Source organism: Mobula hypostoma, chromosome 14 (assembly GCF_963921235.1).
Source record: "Mobula hypostoma chromosome 14, sMobHyp1.1, whole genome shotgun sequence".
In the NCBI taxonomy this organism is placed as follows: domain Eukaryota; kingdom Metazoa; phylum Chordata; class Chondrichthyes; order Myliobatiformes; family Myliobatidae; genus Mobula; species Mobula hypostoma.
In genome coordinates this window covers 29642251-29665126 of record NC_086110.1, presented here as the reverse complement: position 1 = coordinate 29665126, position 22876 = coordinate 29642251, and positions in this window count along the sequence as shown.

The window sequence follows — 22876 nt, the reverse complement described above, 5'->3', positions numbered from 1 at the left end:
ATTACTGAAATATTAAATACCCAGCATATATAATTCCAAAAGCAGGCTGTAATAGAGAGGTCTTAGCTTACTTTTTGTTCATTTCTGTTAGTTTTCATTTTGATGAAGTTATCTTTTTTGCCTATTTCTCCAGTTCCAACTCTATTCTGGATGAAAGCATTGAATGCAGTGAAGAGTTGGATTGGACCTACGTATTCATCAAAGTTATAACCTGAACACTTAGATCCAAGAACATTTGATAAAATATGGATTTGATATACTAAGTTACAATCAATGGGATTGGCAGTTATGTTTGGGGCTAAGCATTCATTGCTCTGAGTTTTCAGCTTCTCTAGCACGCAGTCAGCTTTTTAGAAGCTGCTTGGTAGTTTAATCAGATTTTCAAGTTTCCCATGTGTGAACCTAGATAGACACTAGATGGGACTAGGCAGAAAATCAGACCAGCACTGATTAGATGGGCTGAAGGGTGTTTCTATGCTGTCGTACTCTGAGACTGATAAAATCTTCTAGATAGAGGGAGGGTGAGGTGGAGAGAAACAGTGATTGTGGATCCATTGCAAAACCCAAAAAAGAGGCAGAGGGAGTTGCCAGGATTGACATACTAGTTGAGACTGTTAATGAGCCAGCAAAGAGTTTTTCAGAAAATACCAGGGGCTTATTCAAGAAAAATACTAGCCTAGGCATCTATAAAATACAAAGCAGAGAAATGACAGCAAAAGATTAAGGGTTCCAAACAAGCAAATAGACTAGGATAACTCGATAATTCACTTCCTTCTGATAATATTTACAAGTGAAGCAGCATTTCTGCTTCAAAGGCAAAGGTTACACATTTTAAACAATAAAAATACTAAGTTCAAAGTCCTCAGCTCTTAAAAAATGTGTGCATTTGAACAGAAGTAACAGCTGTAGCAAATTCATTTCTATGAAGTGACATAAAACAACACAGTTACATCAAAGTCACAAACAAGTTTATCAGTATATACATAAGTTTAGATAGAAGGAGATATTACAGGCATAATGAAAACTTACTTGCAATGGTATCATAAGCATAGAGCATCATATAGGCAGCATTCTCAAGAAATACATCAACTGGCCATAAATTATACATAATTTTTACACATAGAACAAAACAAAGTCAAAGTCTATTTTATTGCAAAGTGATTAGAGCAGTCACAGTGTCAAGAAACTGCAATGATGATTAGGCTTTTGCTAGTTGGCTCAAGAACTGATTGGTAGCTGCTCTCAAACCTGGAGTTGTGGTTCTTCAGTCCTTTGTACTTGTTGGTAGCTGTGAAAAGGAGACATGAAAGGTGGGAATCTTGGATGATGGATGTTGCCTTCTTGAAGCAGCACCTCTTGTACACGTTAGAGATGTTGTATTGGGGACAAATGTGCCTGTGATGCATAGGGCTGAGTCCACTATTCTCTGTAGTTTCTTACATTTCTGTACATCCAAATTGCCATACTGGACTATAATGTAACCAGGCCGAATACTTTCAACAGTACATCTATCGAAGATTGTTAGAGTGTTCAGTGACCAGCAAAAACTCCTTAACTTCCTAAGAAAGTAAAAATATATATATTTTCCTTGTTATTGGATCTATGTTCTGGGCCCAGGGCAAGTCATCCAAGATATTAATGTCCAGGAATTTGAAGCTGCTGACTCTCTCTAGCACCAGTTTCCTTGATGTAGACTGGCACATGTTTGCCCTCCTTCCCTTTGCTGAAGACAACAATCAGTTCTTTAGTTTTATAAGCTGGCTCATCACCAGCTGTAATTTATCCAACATCGGAGGTGTCAAGCGCATATTTGAACACAGCATTGGGGGTGTGCTTAAACACATAGTCATGTGCATATACAGAGTAGATTATTATGACTAAAACAGGAGGCTAAGCACACAGCCCTGAGAAGAAACTTGTGTTGATCAGTGAGGAGGAGATGCTGTTACCAATCCTTACCTGATTGAGGTCTGCCAATGAGCCATCTGAGTATCCAGTTGCAGAGGGGGGTACAGAAATTTATATTTTACTGTAAATTATTCTTCACATTTTAACAATAAGCACTTTAACTATTAAATGTATTATATTGTTAATCATGAAATTCAGCTTACAATCATCACTGAGGCATCTTCATTATTAGATCTTTGAGTCTTTATATATAGCCCATTTAAATTCATTGGCTGTAAAGCAGTACCCTGAATCCACTGTCAGTAGCAAAGCTGAAAGAAAAAAATTGCGTTGCCATAGCTGATGTTATTTAAGATTGTGCACCTAAGGTTGCAAACTCAAGGGTTTCTTAGTTTAATACATCATTCCAGTAATCTAACCACCTTTTCAAATGGTTATATTAAAATTGAGTGTACTCCAGAGCAAATGATATTTCTGGACCAGTCAATTCTGGCCTCTATCCTGTTATTTGCAAATATACACTGGATATGTGTGGGATGTCTGTTTGTCCAATAGTCAACCCCTCATAAATAATGCAGAACAAACATAGTCTCTGACTTAAACCAATTACAAGATATCATGAGAGACCCATAAGATATTCTGGTGATGTATAATTGATCCTGAAATATTACATTTGTTTCCCTTTCCATAGATACTGCTGGATCTGCAGAGTAGTTCCAGGACTCTGTGTTTTCATTCTAAAATATAAATTTAATTGTGTTTTGTCTTAAAAATAAGGATCCTATATTTCAGATTCACTGTTCTTAAAGTGTGATGGTGTTGCATTTGCTGACCATAAAGTAGCCCTATTGGATATAAATAACCAAGAGTACTCTCACTAAAAGGAGATTATGGTGTAACTACACAATTTTCAAAGACTAATTCACTTCCCTGTTTACTTTCCATGGTGAGTTTAGCAGCCAATACCCACTGGTCAATTGGTAGGTCTCCCAAACCTCAACCATGGAGAAAATACTTCCAGCTAACAATGTAGTTTATAACAGTTCATTCATTTTCAGTGATCCATATTTAAATCCAAACAACATTGTTAAAACACATTTAAAACTCACAGAGGATTTCTACCTTAAACATTTCCAGATTACAAACCATTTCTAAAACACAATGCATTTCTCAAACACAAAGGATAAAGGATTTCCAAAACACAGGTACAATTTCTATAAACAAAAAAGAAATACCGATGATGCAGACAAACCCATCATCTGTTACAGAAACCGAAACCAGCAGAATGGATTTTAGTTCACCCTGTGTTTCTTTCATGCTTCTTGATGATCCTTACCCTGTTACTAACAAGCCAGAACTGCTTTCTACGTTTATACTATTTATTTGCCACATGGGTGACTTCACATGTATATGATATTTCCTCAGATACACCTTTTTAAAACAAATAGGCTAAAATTTTTATAGAGGCGTAGCTCTCAGCTATATCAAGTACATAAAACTTTCAACTATTAACACATCAGTTATTTGACAAGCTAAACAATTGTATCCAGCTGGTCTGCAAACTTCCTTGAACTAAAACAACTTAGCCAGCCTGTTTTGAAAAAATTAAATTAAATAACCCATTATCTTATACTGCACTTCTTTGAGTAGTAATAAACCAGGCACAGACCATCATTCTACTTCTACAAAAGGAGCACCCACTAGAAACAGAGCATGCTTGCAAAGCCTCTCTATATATAGTACTTTGCTTTAACTTCAAACGTATGACTAATTGCTATTTACATTTTAAGAATTGAAGATAAGCTCTCATTTATGACCAGAAGAAAAACAACGTTTCTAACTGGCTGTGCACCTACCTAGAAAAGTACACCTATATTGATACATCAGTCCAGAAGGGTGGCATTTCAGGGATACCGAGTTCTGGAGAATACCAGTGTGGTGACACAGCTCATCAGGGAGGCCAGAGAGAACAAGGGCAACCTGCCTGTGTTGTGGCTCGACCTGGCAAATGCATATGGCTCCATTCCGCACAAGCTGGTTCAGCTCACACTGACCAAACATCACGTCCCCAGCAGAATCAGAGACCTTATCGCCGATTATTACAGCAACTTCAGGATGAGGGTCTCTTCAAGAGCAAATACATCAGGCTGGCACAAGGTGGAGATCGGCATCATCACAGGGTGCACTATCTCAGTGACACTGTTCTCCCTCGCCATGAACATGCTCACTAAGTCTGCTGAACCAGAGTGCAGAGGGCCCAGAATGAATTCTGCTCAATGGCAACCACCTATCAGGGCATTCATGGATGACCTCACAGTCACCACAGAATCAGTCCCAGGCTGCCGGTGGATTCTGCAAGGGCTCGAAAAGCTGGTGGAGTGGGCCCGGATGTGTTTCAAACCAGCCAAATCAAGATCTATAGTGCTGAGGAAAGGGAAGGTGGAGAACAAGTTCCGGTTCAGCATCGCAGGCACAACCATCCCAACCATCACAGAAAAGCCAGTCAAGAGCTTAGGCAAAGTTTTTGACAGCTCTTTAAGGGTCACGACATCCATTCAGGCAACCTGCACCAAATTGGATGGTTGGCTGAAATCTGTGGACAAGTCTGGCCAACCCGGAAAGTTCAAAGCCTGGGTGTATCAGCATGGCATTCTTCCCAGAATCCTGTGGCCCTTCCTCGTCTATGTAGTTCCGATCTCGACAGTCGAAACCTTAGAGAGGAGGGTTAGCAACCACCTCAGCAGATGGCTGGGGCTGCCAAAGAGTCTGAGCAGCATCACACTCTATGGACACCACAACAAACTGCAACTGCCCTTCAAATCCTTGGAGGAAGAATTCAAGGTAACAAGAGCCAGAGAAGTAGTACAGTATAGCGACTTAAGCGATCCAAAGATGGCTAGAGCAGGGATCCAAGTGAGGACTGGCAGGAAGTGGAGGGCAGAGGAAGCTGTTCAGGAAGCAGAGGCAAGACTGCGTCACAGGAGGCTGGTGGGAGTGGTCGCATGAGGCCTAGCTGGGCTAGGATCCTTTCCAACTCCCCAAATGGCCACCAAAGGGAAGGAAAGGTGTTGTCTAGTTCAGGAGGAGGTGAGAGCAGTAGTGGAGGAGACGAGAGCCTGCAAGGCGGTGGGAATGAAGCAACAGGGAGCTTGGACAAAATGGCAGAATGCGGTTGAGAGAAAAGTGACCTGGGCTGAGCTTTGGAAAGGCGAACCACACCACATCCAATTACTTATCCAGGCTGTGTACGATGTGCTTCCAAGCCCATCAAACCTGCACACATGGGGCAAGGCAGAGTCAATGGATTTTAGTTCACCCTGTGTTTCTTTCATGCTTCTTGATGATCCTTACCCTATTACTAATAAGCCAGAACCGCTTTCTACATTTATACTGTTTCTTTGCCACATGGGTGACTTTACATGTATATGATATTTCCTCAGATACACCTTTTTAAAACAAATAGGCTAAAATTTTTATAGAAGCGTAGCTCTCAACTACCTCACGTACATAAAACTTCCAACTATTAACACATCAGTTATTTGATAAGCTAAACAATTGTATCCAGCTGGTCTGCAAACTTCCTTAAACTAAAACAACTTAGCCAGCCTGTTTGGAAAAAATTAAATTAAATAACCCATTATTTTATACTGCACTTCTTTGAGTAGTAATAAACCAGGCACAGACCATCATTCTACTTCTACAAAAGGAGCACCCACTAGAAACAGAGCATGCTTGCAAAGCTGCTCTATATATAGTACTTTGCTTTAGCTTCAAACATATGACTAATTGCTATTTACATTTTAAGAATTGAAGATTAGCTCTTATTTATGACCAGAAGAAAAACAACGTTAGTTGCAAGTTTATTTACATCTGTTTGATCGTACAAGTGGCAGCTATTGTGTATAGAAACCAAGCTTGGATAAATGTGAGACCCCCAGCCCAGAAAGTGAATATCTATCACTTTTCATGTTGCTTAAGAGAGGTGACTAATGGACAGAAAGGCTTGTTACTGGGATGGCAAAAGAGGTTATGCAAGTAGGGCCTACACACACTTGATCGTAGTAGAATGAGAAGCAATGTCAATGAAATATTTGAAATTCTTAAGGGCTAAATGTGGAGTTGAACCATTACCTGTTTGGAGCCTCATATATCAGGGTTTGCAGTGCCTGAGCAAATATTTGGCCTTTCAAGATAGACAAGAAGAAATTTCTTCATCTTTTGGTGGCAACTTGTCAAATTCTCTGACCAGCAGAATTGCAAAAACTCATTTGCTACGTTCAGTATATTCAAGACAAAGTTTTTATATATTAAAGAAAACAAGGAAAAACAAGGTTAGTACAGAAATGTGGGAGCAGGATAACAAAGCAGCTGGGATCTTATTGAATAGAAGGCTCCTATTCTTGCTCCTCTGAGGAATTTAAGCAAAAAGATTTATTTCAGAAGAAAAAGGAATTTCACAGGTTGTTTTCATGGGGAATTGGTCATTATTTAAAATTCAAAAAATACTGCTACACTAGATAGTCTAGTATTTCAGAACTGTTTATACAGTCTTGATGTATATGCACTTCACTCAATGCCTTTGACTCACTTCACAAATACAGACACATGAACAGACTGACTTTGCTTAAAACTTTCCGGGACACCTGAAGGCCTTGGGAGGGAAATTAAAATGCATGAGAAATTCTCAACCAGTGTCTTCAACTATTCAGAATAATGCACGTGTTTCAATTCCTTTTCTCAAATATTTGTTCATTTTCTAAGTTGTGATGCTAGGTTTCCTTCAGTCTTTCTGGTAAAGCAGTCCAGCCTGGAATTCATACAGGACCTGGAAGGACCCTTTAAGCAACTGGTGGGTGGAACACTAATTCCTTTGTTGAGGGGCCACCACTGAAAATAATGCCAAAGAGATGCCAACCTCAATGAGATTTATTGTCTCCAAATCCTTCCACCTCTGCAGACTGCGCAAAAGGATACAAGCCAGATAGGATTTGGGTCAGAGGAAAAGGGTCAGCTGATGCCTTTTGTGGATTACTGTGACTGGTGAATGGTTGCTGGGTGAAGTAGATGGAGAATGCCAAGCAGCAAGTCATAGCAACGGAGGGCAGTTGAATTGGGTTGGAAATCACAAGGGTGTGTTAAATTGGAAAGTTGTGGTGGCAAAAGATTGGAGGCCAGGAGATTTGAGGGTGAGCCACCAAGGTGGATAAATGTTTTATTTGAGGTTCTAGAAGGGATTCCTCAGGTCTTCCCTGAATGTTCTGTTCAGCTAAATAAAAATGTGTCACATCTACCGCTGTGAAATTCATGTGGCCTTTACCCACACAAGCTCTGAAGTGAAATCAAACTAGAATAGGATGATATGGAGAAAATTACTCAAAATTTAAGCACAAGTAGTGAGGAAAAATTGGTGCAGAGGTGAAGTTGAAATAGTATACAAGTATGAGGTAGATGTTTTGAAAACAATTAATGACCATTGGCAGAAGCAGAGTTAGACCATTTGGCATAATAAGCCCTTATCTTGTGAAGCAACCTTATGTGTGCCACTTGTCAAAGGCCTTCTGAAAATCCACCGATCTTCCTTTGTCTATCCTGTTTGTTATTTCCTCAAGGAATTCCAACAAGTTTTTCAGGCAAGATTTTCCCTTAAGGAAACCATGCTGACTTTGGCCTAACCATGCCTGAAGGATAAGGTCTGGCAAAAAGATGACAGAAGATGACAATTTGCCAAATGTAAGCCTTAGAGGCTGCAGCCAGCACACAATAACACTGTCCTACAGCCCACTGTCAGATGAAAATAATTATGTTTTAATGACAATATCCAAATGATACTTAATATTGGTGTAATATCAGCCATACTTCATAACATAAATGGCAGAAGTTAATGTTGCCAAGTCCATGCTTTATCCTTGGAAATTGAATGTCATCATCTGTTTGAAACTGAATGCTATATTTTTGTAATTCTGAAAATGATACTTCTATTCAAAAACTTGAATTGTCTGACTATGTAAGATACAATCTTGAGCTAACATCTTTTCCTTACTCTGTTGGAGTCTGATGAGGTCTTTGACAACCCTTCATGTTGAACTGAAAGGATGCTCAGCTGGCATCAGCTATGTTAAGGAAGGAGAGCTTATTTTTTTAAATTGTCAAATCTAGCTACAAATCTGTTACACAAAGTTTAAGTTATGAGCAATAAATTCCAAAATGTTGAAAACATGATACAAAAACACAAGAAGAACATTAGTGATTTAAGTTTAAGTTCTGGTGATAGACAAACAATATTTATTGTTTAATTATATTAAATTAAGTTTGCAAAAGTCACGCAAAACCCCTCCCAAACCTTGCAACTACATTTTTCCAAGTTACCAAGGGGTGGGTGGGGTTCCTTCCAATTTAAGGCTTGAAAGTATTGCAGACAGCAGTTCGTTTTTTTACAGGTACCTAATACTCATGGAAATGGCCTCCTGAATTCCTCACCCAAAACTGCAAAACCTTTCAGTTCAGAGGCAGATACAGGATAAAAAGGCACGATGATTTATAGACTTTTATTTAAGTCAATGGTGAAGGCCAGCTTTTTTAATGTTCTGCAATACTTACACAGTTGTCTAATTTTGGGTGTCCCAATACATTCCCGATGCCTGAAATATTCCTGAGTTTATCAAACAGGATTTTAAATGGTACGGACATCAAATTCCATATTCCACCCATGCAGCTTGAACCTGATGGCATGGACACCAAATACTGAAACTTCTGGTAAATGTGCTCTTCTAGCCGTTTATCCTCTCCCACTGATCCATCTAGCCTTCAACTTTTCCCCTTACCCTCACCTTATTCAACTGCCTTGACCCACAAAATCTTACCACTGGTTCCCCTCCCGACCTCCTTCCCTTTACTCCATGCTCAATATTCCCCTCCTATCAGATTCCATCTTCAGCCCTTCGTCCCTTTCACCCAGCACCTAATATCAGTTCCATTCTTCCAAAATTCACCTTCCTATCTGCCTATCATCCCACCTCACCTTTCCTCCTCCCTGCCAACTCTTGCTCCACCCTTTCCCTCCATTGTTGTATACTGACCATCTCCCTACTTTATTCAGTACAGATGAAGGGTCTCAACTTGAAATGTTGGTTGTCCCATTCCTCTCCACAGATGCTGCTTGGCAAGAAGGCACCAGGGACCAACAGCGATATGTTGCAGACAGCTCACACAACTGCTAGATACACTTCATCTTCTAGATATACTTCTTCTTTTGAACTGTAATCACTACAGCCTGTAGCCTTTTTAATTCCCTTTTAAAGATGTACCTTTGAGCTGATGAAACTATTTGGTGATTTTGCGCTCTCCTGGGGGATTCTGTGAACTAGCCTGTTGAGAGTGCAGGTACAGCTGTGGTGACCATCACTGGGGTAGACACTTCATCGACACCTGATGCTGGAAGACAAACTCATCGTCGGCTCCACTATGCATTTTGATAAAAGTGTTGAGCAAGATTAAAATTGGCGAGGATAAGAGCCCAAAATGAACTGGAGTTCAGCGCCGTCTGCCTGCATTTACCAGTCTCCCTCTCTTCCTGCTACTACCATCAGGCGGGAGGTACAGGGTCTCGGGTCCCACGTCACCGGGTTCGGGACCAGTTGTTGTCCTGCAGCCATTGGGATCCTGGGCTGGCTTCACTCGCCTCAGCGCTGAATCAGCTTGTGGCTAGGATTCTGTGGTTAATGTTCTGCGTGTTATGTGTTTACTTTATTGTTGTTTGTACTATTTGTTCTCTTTCTTCTACACATTGGGTGTTTGACAGGCTTTATAGTTTAAAATGGAAACACAGGGCTGTAGATGTAGTTGTGTGGATTTTAAAAAGGGGTTCTATTGTATTTCTTTGTTTTGTGGGTGCCCGCAAGAAAATGACTCTCAAGTTTGTATATGGTATTCACACATCGATAATAAATATACTTTGAACTTTGACTTTAAGTTCCTGAAGCACGATGTTGCTCCCGATTCCAGCAGCTCAGTCTTGTGTTTCCATTTTAAACTATAAGCTTTACACATTGTTTGATTTATGAACTACACGGTGTTTCATTTTCCCTCCCGAAAACCTAGCTCACCATTTACAGGAAACACTTTGCGTTTGAGCAGAGTTTGGACTCCCCTTAATCTGCTAACCCTCAAAATGAATCAGTTTGGTATGTGCAGGATGGTAGTTCGGAGACCATTGGGATTAAATCCTCCAAGTGATCAAAGGTGATATATGCTGGTTGAGAAGTTGCAGCATACCCAGAGGTGAACAACTCCAGCTGTTACAACATGTTTATCAAGCTATTCAAGACAAGATTATAAAGTGAATGCCGTAATATGATTTGCTTTTCATACACAACATCGTTAGACAACACAACACAGAATAGAACATAGAACAGTACAGCACAGCATAGAAACAGCCCCTTTGACCCACAATGCTATGCCAAAATATTTAAAGTAGTTATTAAATGTACACTAAACTAATTCCTTCTGCCTACATGATGTCCATATCGAAGTTCAAAGTTCAAAGTAAATTTATTATCAAAGTACATATATGTCACAATAGACAATAATGAGTTTCTATTCCTTGCAAGCTTACTTAATAAATCCATAGCATGATAACCATAAAGAATCATTGAGGGGTCGCTGTTGAGCCATGAGCAAGCAGGACGCACCCTCCTGTAGCTCTGGCAGATTTGATATTAAAACTTCATTTACACAAAGTCAATTTGAGGTTTAGGGTGGCAAACGAAGGGGAGGTGCTCTTCAATACATACCAGAAGGAGAGAGAGTGAAGGAATACGCTACAAAATGCCGAGAAGAGGAATGGCTAAGGCAGAGACGAATGAAGAAACAGGCCCAATTGACACCTCGGAGCTCATGAGTGAGGGCCATGTGGAGCCACGTGCACAGAGTATGGACAGCAATGCGGTATTGGTGGCCATAGAGTCGCTACATGCAGAGCTAACTACCGTGAAGTCAGACATCTGTAAGAAAATTGAAGAAAAAGTTGCAGAGGTAGCGGTCTCTTTGAGAAGTGAAATTGATTTATTGAAAGCAGAAAATGATGGTGCGATTACCGCATTGAAAGCCCAGCTGAATACACAGGATCAAACTCTGAAAGAGATGGCAGAGTTGGCTAACGGAACTTCAGACATAGTCGTGCAGCTGGAAAGCAAGCTGAAACGACTTTTTGGGCAAGTTGAACAACTTTCTGAAAAATGCCTGGATTTAGAGGGACGTTTGAAACGACAGAATCTGAGGATTGTGGGCCTACGAGAGGGGAAGGAAAATGGGCAGAAGACAAGAGATTTCACGGCACAGATGCCAAAAGCAGCTCTAAACCCGGAAGAATCTCCGGTGATAGACCGAGCACATGAGCACTTCGGACCCGCCCGAGGGACGACGAGCTGCCGCGACACCTGATCCTGAGGATCCATTATTGTCATGTGTTTGAAGATATAATGCGGAAGGCGATAGGTACTGAGAATATACATTATCAAGGGCAAAGGATTCAGGTCTTCAGAGACCTTCCATTCACGGTGGCTAAACGACGTGCGGCGTTCACACCGGTCAGGAGGTTGCTGCGGGATAGACCCAGAGTCAAGATTGGCCTCCTCTATCCCGCGAAGCTTCAAGTGACAATTAATGGAACCGAGGCAGTGTTTACAGATCCAGAAGAAGCTCGCCAGTATGCAGAATGTCATTTGGGAAATGCTGAGAAGTGATTGTGCACAGTGAGAAGAAACCCCTTACAGAATGGAAACGCCCCAAGTAAAACTCTGCGGTAGAAAATTGTGAATGTTTCAAACATTAATGAGGCACTGCCTCTAATCCCTGTAGAAAACAAGACTCTTTGAGTTATGCAACACACATCAAAGTTGCTGGTGAACGCAGTGGGCCAGGCAACATCTCTAGGAAGAGGTACAGTCGACGTTTCAGGCCGAAACCCTTCGTCAGGACTAACTGAAGTAAGAGTGAGTAAGGGATTTGAAAGTGGGAGGGGGAGGGGGAGATCCAAAATGATAGGAGAAGACAGGAGCGGGAGGGATGGAGCCAAGAGCTGGACTGGTGATTGGCAAAAGGGATATGAGAGGATCATGGGACAAGAGGCCCAGGGAGAAGGAAAAGGGGGAGGGGGAACCTACAGGATGGACAAGGGGTATAGTCAGAGGGACAGAGGGTGAAAAAAGAGAGTGAGAGAAAGAATGTGTGTATAGAAATAAATAACGATGGGGTACAAGTGGGAGGTGGGACATTAGCGGAAGTTAGCCATCAGGTTGGAGGCTACCCAGACGGAATATAAGGTGTTGTTCCTCCAACCTGAGTGTGGCTTCATCTTTACAGTAGAGGAGGCCGTGGATAGACATATCAGAATGGGAATGGGATGTGGAATTAAGATGTGTGGCCACTGGGAGATCCTGCTTTCTCTGGTGGACAGAGCGTAGGTGTTCAGCAAAACAATCTCCCAGTCTGCGCCGGGTCTCGCCAATATATAGAAGGCCACATCAGGAGCACCAGACGCAGTATATCACCCCAGCCGACTCACAGGTGAAGTATCGCCTCACCTGGAAGGACTGTCTGGAGCCCTGAATGGTGGTAAGGGAGGAAGTGTAAGGGCATGTGTAGCACTTGTTCCGCTTACAGGGATAAGTACCAGGAGGGAGATCAGTGTGGAGGGATGGGGGGGACGAATGGACAAGGGAGTCGCATAGGGGGTGATCCCTGCGGAAAGCGGGGGGGGGGAGGGAAAGATGTGCTCAGAGGTGGGATCCCTTTGGAGGTGGCGGAAGTTACGGAGAATAATAAGTTGGACCCGGAGGCTGGTGGGGTGGTAGGTGAGGACCAGGGGAAGCCTATTCCTAGTGGGGTGACAGGAGGATGGAGTGAGAGCAGATGTGCGTGAAATGGGGGAGATGCGTTTGAGAGCAGAGTTGATGGTGGAGGAAGAGAAACCCCTTTCTTTAAAAAAGGAGGACATCTCCTTCGTCCTGGAATGAAAAGCCTCATCTTGAGAGCAGATGCGGCGGAGACGGAGGAATTGCGAGATGGGGATGGCATTTTTGCAAGAGACAGGGTGAGAAGAGAAATAGTCCAGATAGCTGTGAGAGTCAGTAGGCTTCTCTGCTGGTGCTAGAGTAAGTTTTAGTTTTGAGAATCACACTTACTTTAACATCTCGATAATCTCTGTTTGCTAGTTTTTCTCACTTTTTCATCCCGATGCCAGATTTGGCTTTGGGACCAACTATACAACTGGGGGCTGCTAAATTGGTTCGGAGAAGTGTTAGAAATCAAGAAGTTATTCCTAGAGTTTTGACTAGGTGTATTTGTGTATGGAGATATGTTTTTTTTGTTGTTATTTCGAGCTTTCAGGGGTGACGAGGGTTGTGGGGGGAAGGAAGGGACAGGGGTAAGGGAGTGCTATTTAGGATCCATTCATTTCTAATGACTGATAGATTTACAAGGTCCAGAACAGATCAAAAACATTATCATACAGATGTTAAATACTGTGATGGTAGGAAGTCAAGAGATAAGAATCGCATTACTTTTTGTTCCTAGAACGTAAATGGGATTAATGAGCTGGTGAAAAGGGGTAAAGTGCTGTCTCACCTAAAGTCGCTACAGGCCGATGTGATCTTCCTGCAGGAAACACATTTAAAAAATGAAGCTCACAGTAAAATTAGGGGCAAGTGGATAGGCCAAATATATTCCGCAAAGTTTCCAATGAAACCTAGGGGTGTGGCAATAATAATTCACAGAAACGTTCCATTTCATCATCTAACAACAATAGCGGAGAAGGATGGGAGATACGTTATAGTTACTGGAGAAATACAATCTATGACAGTTACCTTACTGAATATCTACGGACCAAACTGGGATGACCCGGAATTTTTTGGACAAGTTCTAAGATTGATACCAGAGGTCTCCAGCACTAACCCGACTATTGGAGGGGAATTTAATTTTGTTCTGGATACATATTTAGACAGATCTTCCAAACAGAGGGCATTACCATCAAAGTCAAGGAACCTGCTGAAAACATATATAGATAATATGAATCGGTGTGTGATATGGAGACTATTCAACCCAACACGGGGAGAGTATTCATTCCACTCTAGAGTTCATAATGTATATACCAGGATTGAGTGTTTCTTCCTTGATGGCAAAATACTGCCACAAGTTGATAACATAAGATATCATAATATTGTCATCTCAGACCACAGCCCTGTTACTTTTTCACTGGAGCTGGGTGAGTCGATGCAAATACATAGAAATTGGAAGTTTAGTTCTTAGCTACTTACAAACCTAAAATTTTGTGAGTATTTAGAAATGCAAATTTTATTGTTTTTTGAGACAAATGTTAATAGTGAAACACCCCCAGAACTACTATGGGAGACATTTAAAGCTTATGTTAGAGGATGTATAATTTCTTTTCAGTCTTCCCTAAAGAAACGTAGTAGAGCAGAACAAATAGAATTAGAAGAACAAATACGTAAACTAGGCACGGAGAATGCGCGACAACAATCCGCAGAAAAATACAACAGAATTTCGGCATTAAAATACAAACTTAACTAAATACTCTCAGAAAAGATTTGCAGAGCCTTTATGTTTACGAAACAGAATTTCTATGAATTTGGTGATAGACTGCACAAATTGCTGGCAAGACAGCTACGCAAATTGGAAAGTGATTGGGCCATTCATAAAATTAAATCAGACTCGGGCGCTCCGTTGATGTCACACAAAGACATTAATCAAAGATTCCGTCAGTATTATGAAAAATTACATGCATCTCAATCTAATGTACCGACGGGGAGCATGCATACGTTTCTGGACACTTGTAGGCTACCTTCCCTCAATCTGGAGGAGTGTCAGGCTTTGGAAGCAGAGATTACAAATGATGAAATAGTAAGAACAATAAGATCCCTGAAAAATGGCAAGAGTCCAGGTTCGGATGGAATAGGTAATGAGATTTACAAGAAGTTTAGCAACTTATTAGCACCTTATATGGTAAGGATGTATAGAATGTCATTTGTACTGGCAGGTTACCCCAAACCCTGAACAAGGCCATTATCACGCTTATTCCAAAGAAGGACAAAGACCCAGAGGAGGTAGGATCTTATAGGCCAATTTCACTGCTAAATTCAGATCAGAAAATTTTGGCTAAAATGTTGACAAGGAGACTCAGTCAGCAGATAAATAAATTAGTACACTCGGATCAAACAGGGTTTATCCCTAAAAGGAATTCTTTCTGTAACGTCAGGTGCCTTCTTAATATAATGCATTCCCCAAGACGTGCTAAGGACATATTAAGTTTAGATGCTGAGAAAGCATTCGACCAAGTGGAATAGCAATACATCTACGAGGTTTTGAAAAAATTTAGAATAGAAGACAAATTTATAACTTGGATTAAGCTACTGTACAGTAACCCTAGTGCTAAAATACTAACTAATCAGACCCTCTCAGAACCATTCAGTTTGCACAGGGGCACAAGACAGGGCTGTGCATTAAGTCCCTTACTGCTTGTGTTGCCCCTGGAAGCACTGGCGGAGACGGCGGAAGAAAAGTTCTGCATCATGGCGAACACGGAACTCGCTGAGGTGTGGGCGAAGGGGGACAAAGGTGAGGCCCTTACTGAGGACAGAGCGTTCTGCCTCCGACAGTTGAAGGTCGGAGGGGATGGTAAAGACCCGGCACGGATGAGAGCTGGGATCAGAGGGGGGAGGGGGGAGGCTGGGGTTGTCAATGGAGAGGGGAGGGTTGGGGTGAGAGGAAGATGAGCCTCTGAGGGCCCAGGAGCTGACGGTGGGATCTGAGGGAGACGGGATTGCAGAGTATTGGTGGGGGAAGGGGAGACGGGAGTCACAATAGCAGCACATAAAGACCCGACCTGGAGTTCAAGGCTGGAATCTTGAGAGCTGGGATCAGAGGCGGGCAGGGGGGAGGCTGGGGGTGTCATTTCCTGGTCCATTTCCAACACCTCCCTCCCCTTTCTAGATCTTTCTGTCTCTGTCTCTGGAGACAGCTTATCCACTGATGTCTACTATAAGCCTACTGACTCTCACAGCTATCTGGAATATTCCTCTTCTCACCCTGTCTCTTTCAAAAACGCCATCCCCTTCTCGCAATTCCTCCGTCTCCGCCGCATCTGCTCTCAGGATGAGGTTTTTCATTCTAGGACGAGGGAGATGTCTTCCTTTTTTAAAGAAAGGGGCTTCCCTTCCTCCACTATCAACTCTGCTCTTAAATGCATCTCCCCCATTTCACGTACATCTGCACTCACTCCATCCTCCCACCACCCCACTAGGAATAGGGTTCCCCTGGTCCTCACCTACCACCCTACCAGCCTCCAGGTCCAACATATTATTCTCGGTAACTTCCGCCACCTCCAACGGGATCCCACAACTAAGCACATCTTTCCCTCCCCCCCTCTCTCTGCATTCCACAGGGACCGCTCCCTACACAACTCCCTTGTCCATTCGTCCCCCCTATCCCTCCCCACTGATCTCCCTCCTGGTACTTATCCGTGTAAGCGGAACAAGTGCTACACATGCCCTTACACTTCCTCCCTTACCACCATTCAGAGCCCCAAACAGTCCTTCCAGGTGAGGCAACACTTCACCTGTGAGTCGGCTGGGGTGATATACTGCGTCCGGCGCTCCCGATGTGGCCTTTTATATATTGGCGAGACCTGACGCAGACTGGGAGACCGCTTTGCTAAACATCTACGCTCTGTCCGCCAGAGAAAGCAGGATCTCCCAGTGGCCACACATTTTAATTCCACATCCCATTCCCATTCTGACATGTCTATCCACGGCCTCCTCTACTGTAATGATGAAGCCACACTCAGGTTGGAGGAACAACACCTTATATTCCGTCTGGGTAGCCTCCAACCTGATGGCATGAACATCGACTTCTCTAACTTCCGCTAATGCCCCACCTCCCCCTCGTACCCCATCTGTTACTTATTTTTATACACACATTCTTTCTCTCACTCTCCTTTTTCTCCCTCTGTCCCTCTGAATATACCCCTTGCCCATCCTCTGGGTCCCCCCCCCCCTTGTCTTTCTTCCCGAACCTCCTGTCCCATGATCCTCTCGTATCCCTTTTGCCAATCACCTGTCCAGCTCTTGGCTCCATCCCTCCCCCTCCTGTCTTCTCCTATCATTTTGGATCTCCCCCTGCCCCTCCAACTTTCAAATCCCTTACTCACTCTTCCTTCAGTTAGTCCTGATGAAGGGTCTCGGCCTGAAACGTCGACTGCACCTCTTCCTAGAGATGCTGCCTGGCCTGCTGTGTTCACCAGCAACTTTTATGTGTGTTGCTTGAATTTCCAGCATCTGCAGAATTCCTGTTGTTTTTATTTTTTATTACTGGACTGTTAATGTTAGCTATATAGCATACTGGATAGATGATACAGTTGTACTTCCCAGATGGTTGGAGATTGAGGATTGCCTACCATATTCCATACGGGCAATTATTATGTTCCCTATTCCGTTAAATAAAGCCTGTTATAGAGGCAATCTCATTATCCATAGCACCATACAGATGTAGAGACAAATGGGGAAGCATTTGAAACTCAGAACATTATCTTTTCTTGTACCTATATCAGCGAACCCCTCTTTTATCCACTCATGTATAGATGGAGCCTTTGATGCATGGCAAGAATTAGGGATACACAGTGTTGGAGACTTACACATACAAGGGATTTTTGCGTCATTTCAGCAGCTCCAGGACAAATTTGGATTGCAAAAGAGTAATTTTTTTCAGGTATCTCCAGCTAAGACACTATATAATATCACATCTTTCTGGTTTTGAGACAGCAGAACCTGATAAATTAGATAATCATTTAAGATCATGTTTAGGGACAGAACACATCATCGCCTATCTGTAAGATGCCATACAAAACAAGTGTCATACAACAATGGATAATATTTAAAAAGAGTGGGAAGAGGAGTTGGGTACAGAGATAGAGGAGGTTATATGGAATGAGGCTTTGGAGTATGTTAACTTCTGTTCCATCAATGCCAGGCATTGTTTAATACAATTTAAAATCCTACGTAGACTACATTACTCAAAAGTAAGGATTCATAAGATATTCCCAGAGGTGTCCCCAATGTATGAGAAATGCAAGTCCTTGGAGGCAAGTTTGTTACATAGTTATGCTTTATGTCTCAAGGATACAAGCGTATTTGGAAGCAAATATCTGAGGTCCTATCGAAGGTACTAAAGGTTCAGATAATACCAGACCCCATTTTAATAATTTTTGGAACTTCTGCGAGGTCAAGTAAAATTCCAGGCTACCCAGCAACAACTCCTGACCTGTGGCATACTTAATGGAAAGAAACTCATACTGATGTTCTGGAAAAAGGAGGAAACTCCATCACTCAGACAATGGCTGGCTGCATTAATGGATACTCTGCATCTAGAGAGGATAAGATACGTTATCAAGGACAAACTCAAGGAATTTGAAAAAAACTGGCAACCATTACTGTTGTATTTAGAAGAGACCGACAGCTGAACTAAGGGTGGGGGGGGGGGTGCGGTAGGACCTAAACAGCACATATGGGAGGGGTGAGGGGAGGGGAGGGCTGGGAAGGGGATAGGAGACGAGGTGGTAGGGTTTCCTTTGCTTTTTGCTTGCTTACTATACAAACATTCGTTTGACTTTCATTATGTTGTTATAAGAAAGGAAAGAAGATAGAAGCATTGTACTTTAGGACATTGTCGGTTGTGGTTAAGCTGATGTTGCTTCACAATGAAAACATTTGGAACATGAGAAAGAAAGAATCAATGAAAGACTGCACCAACGTGGGTGTTCAACTAGTGTGCAAGAGACAACAAACTGTGCAAACACAAAAAGAAAGAAATAATAATCATAAATACGGGATAAGCCAGAAGCTCAGGTAAAGAGTTCTTGAAAGTGAGTCCATTGGTTGTGGGATTATTTCAATGCTGGGGAAAGTGAAGCTGAGTGAAGTTATCCCCTTTGGTTCAAGAGTCTGATGGTTGAGGGGTAGTAACTGTTCCTGAGCATGGTGGTGTAAGTCTTGAGGTTCCTGTACCTTCCATCTGATGGCAGAAGAGAGAAGTGAGCATGTCCTAGATGGTGCTGCTTCTATGCAACAGTGTTTCATGTAGATGTGCTCAATGGTGAGGAGGGCTTTACCAGTGATGGACTGGGCCATAAGCATTACATTTTATAGGATTTTACTCTCTTCCACCTTTTGCCTTTTCCGAATCAGTAATTTGGTCCATACAGAAAATCGAGAAGACTTTTGGTTTAATCGCTGAATCTGCTATGCTGGGAGACAGCCAAGTCTCGCTTAGACATAGTATACAACAGTTCCTCATTTCCCTACGATTCATCAATCTTGCCCTCTGGTCCTGAATTTTGTTCTCCGGTGACTGCACATTTGCTAACAAGGTCCTGAGTGGAGGGTCCTCATCCCTTTGCGTTTCAGCCTGGTCTGGATTCTCACCCCCCACCCCCCACCCCCGCCTCGCTCCTAGTCATGGCAATGAACCTTCGTCTGCTTAAAGGTGCCGCACCTGCCTGGTCTGCCGAGACTTTCAGGTGATCTTGAAATCTGTAGATCACTATGTTGATTTAAAAGTACATTGTTTAGAGGGAAATTCTCCCATTTCCTGCACATTCAGGTGCCTACCTAAGATTCTTTTAAACACTTCTGTTGTATTTGTCTCCATCACCACCCCGACAGAATAATCTAGGCACCTATCACTCTCCTGCACATTTCTTTGAACTTATCACCTCTCACCTTAAAATAACAAATCTTACCAATTAAGAAACAACTTGTGATGCTTAGAAATTCTATCAAACTCAATTAGCTGAGGTGGATGAGCTATGTACCAAGATGCTAACAAGCTCCACTGAAAGGATGCTACACTTAACTATAATGGAAAATAGATAAGAGACACGTCTGGATGTTTAGGGTAACAGACATAGACAGAGAATTTTGAACTGCTCTCACTAGAGATTAGAAGAATAAGTGGAGATTTCACTGAAAATATACAAAATTCTGACCAAGGCACAACTGACCCAATGCAGAGAGATTGATTCCTTGATTGGGGTATCTAGGCCAAGCGTTCCAGTAAGGGATGGCCAAGTGTTCTCTTAAGGGTTGGTGAACTTGTGGAGTTATCCGCCAGAGAAGGTTATGAAGCTAATACAACAAACATACTTAAGGAGATGGAGAGATTTCTAAACAAAATGCATCAAGGTGTTTGGGAAGAGAACATTAATGTACTATTGAAATGAAGATCATTTTGATCATTTTACCTGGAAGGAAATGGGAGGATTCAGACCTGGTCCATAGGAACTACAAAATTCAAAGTTCATATTGGGACTTTCTTTGCAGAAAACCCAGTTCAGCTGTATGGTCTACACTTAGCTGCCTAACAGTGAGTGCTCACAGGAAAACTTGCTCAGATTTTCCCTGAAATGCTCCAGAACAAAAATTGCATAGGGAAATAACACCATGTGGAATTGCAATTAGATATACAAGTGTAAATCACTTCAGAAAGCTTCCAGTCAAATTTGGGGAGTAGCATGGGAAGAAAAAATCATATTATGCATTTCAGCCATCTTGCACAAAGTTATCCAGTAGACATACCAGGTGGTTACTGAAGGAGGTAACCTTTAAATAAAATGTGCCTCTCAAGATGGATTTATTTATTTATTTTCTCTTATTTTATTAAGATAGAGAGTGTGGAATAGGCCCATGCAGCCCTTTGAGCCGTGCTGCCCAGCAACTCCCATCAACCCCAAATTAACTCGAAACCAATCACAGGACAATTTACAATGACAAATTTACCTACCCGATAAGTCTTGGGACTGTGGGAGGGAATTGGAAGATCTGAAGAAAACGCACGCATTCCATGGGGAGGATTGGAGGTGTAGTAGACAGTGAGGAAGGTTTTCAGAGCCTGCAGAGGGTCTTGGACCAGCTGGAAAAATGGGCTGAAAAATGGCAGATAGAGTTTAATACAGACACGTGTGAGGTATTGCACGTTGGAAGGACAAACCAAGGTAGAACATACAGGGTTAATGGTAAGGCACTGAGGAGTGCAGTAGAACAGAGGGATCTGGGAATACAGATACAAAATTCCCTAAAAGTTGCGTCACAGGTAGATAGGGTCGTAAAGAGAGCTTTTGGTACATTGGTCTTTATTAATCAAAGTATTGAGTATAAGAGCTGGAATGTTATGATGAGGTTGTATAAGGCATTAGTTGGGCCGAATCTGGAGTATTGTGTTCAGTTTTGGTCACCAAATTACAGGAAGGATATAAATAAGGTTGAAAGAGTGCAGAGAAAGTTTACAAGGATGTCGCCGGGACTTGAGAAACTCAGTTACAGAGAAAGGTTGAATAGGTTAGGACTTTATTCCCTGGAGCGTAGAAGAATGAGGGGAGATTTGATAGAGGTATATAAAATTATGACGGGTATTGATAGAGTGAATGCAAGCAGGCTTTTCCCACTGAGGCAAGGGGAGAAAAAAACCAGAGGACATGGGTTAAGGGTGAGGGGGGAAAAGTTTAAAGGGAATATTAGTGGGGGCTTCTTCACACAGAGAGTGGTGGGAGTATGGAATGAGCTGCCAGACGAGGTGGTAAATGCGGGTTCTTTTTTTAACATTTAAGAATAAATTGGACAGATACATGGATGGGAGGTGTATGGAGGGATATGATCTGTGTGCAGGTCGGTGGGACTAGGCAGAAAATGGTTCGGCACAGCCAAGAAGGGCCAAAAGGCCTGTTTCTGTGCTGTAGTTTCTATGGATCTGTGGATGTACAGAGACGCTTTACAGAAGACGATAGAATTGAACTCCAAACTCCAATGAGCTGAGCTGTAATAGCATCACACTACTGTGGCGCCCAGAAGTATGTACAGGCATTACAAATAAAAACAATGCCACATGCTAGAAACTACTTTTCATTTTTGGATTATATATAATGCGAAACTCTGTCCTAGATCAAAATTGGAATGGATACCTCAGTATTACTGCAGTCCCACTTTTACCCTCTCTGATTCCAACTGTAAAACCAATAATGAGCATCACAGAAAGCCTGCTCAGGCAGGGGTTTGTGACTCTGTTTGCCAAAGGGCAAAAGTAGCAGGCAGTGAAAACTCATCAGAGGCATGATCAGTCAAAAAGGGACACCAACGAAAGGAAGAATTATCAGCAGTAATGGAGCACAGCATGGTGGAAGGGGAATGGGTGATGAAGTCGGAGGGTGCTCTGGGAAGCATGCACACCTCACGAAAAGGACAGCAAGATCACTTCAGCACTTTAGCACTCACCATGCCCAAGGAGAATTCAAGAAACAAATGACAGAGCAAAGATAAAAAAAAAATTAAACACAACAAAGGAAAAAGAGCCATTAGTACAGGAGGTTCTTTGACTTAAAGTGAAGCCTTCAAAATGTTAAAACTTAACCACAGGAAAGTGACTATGGAGAGATAAAAGGACATGTGAGACAACTCCCGCAAGTGCAAAAATTAACTGCACTGCACCGTGATAACCTTATTGATTGATGCTTGATTGGAATGTAGGTGGCACGGTACAGCTAGATCTCCATCATGTTGGAAGATAACTAGTTAAAATATCTAAATGACAGAGTAAATACACAGAAGCCAGTTCCATTGATGTGAAAATCCAGAACAAGGTTTACAACTTAAAGATAAAATTTGACTAACAAGAGTGAATTCAAAAGGCTCTTTTCACTAGTGATGGTTAAAATATGAAATACTGTTCTGCAAAAGGCTATATTACATCAGTTGCAATTAAGACTGAAATGAATGTAATGCATCACAGGAACAATAGGTTGTCAGTAGTGATCTACCAGCATCTAAATGAATGTTTGAAACAGCCTCAAAATATTGAGTAGACTCATTATATAATAAAATGGAGCATGTACTGGCATTGAAGATGTAATCAA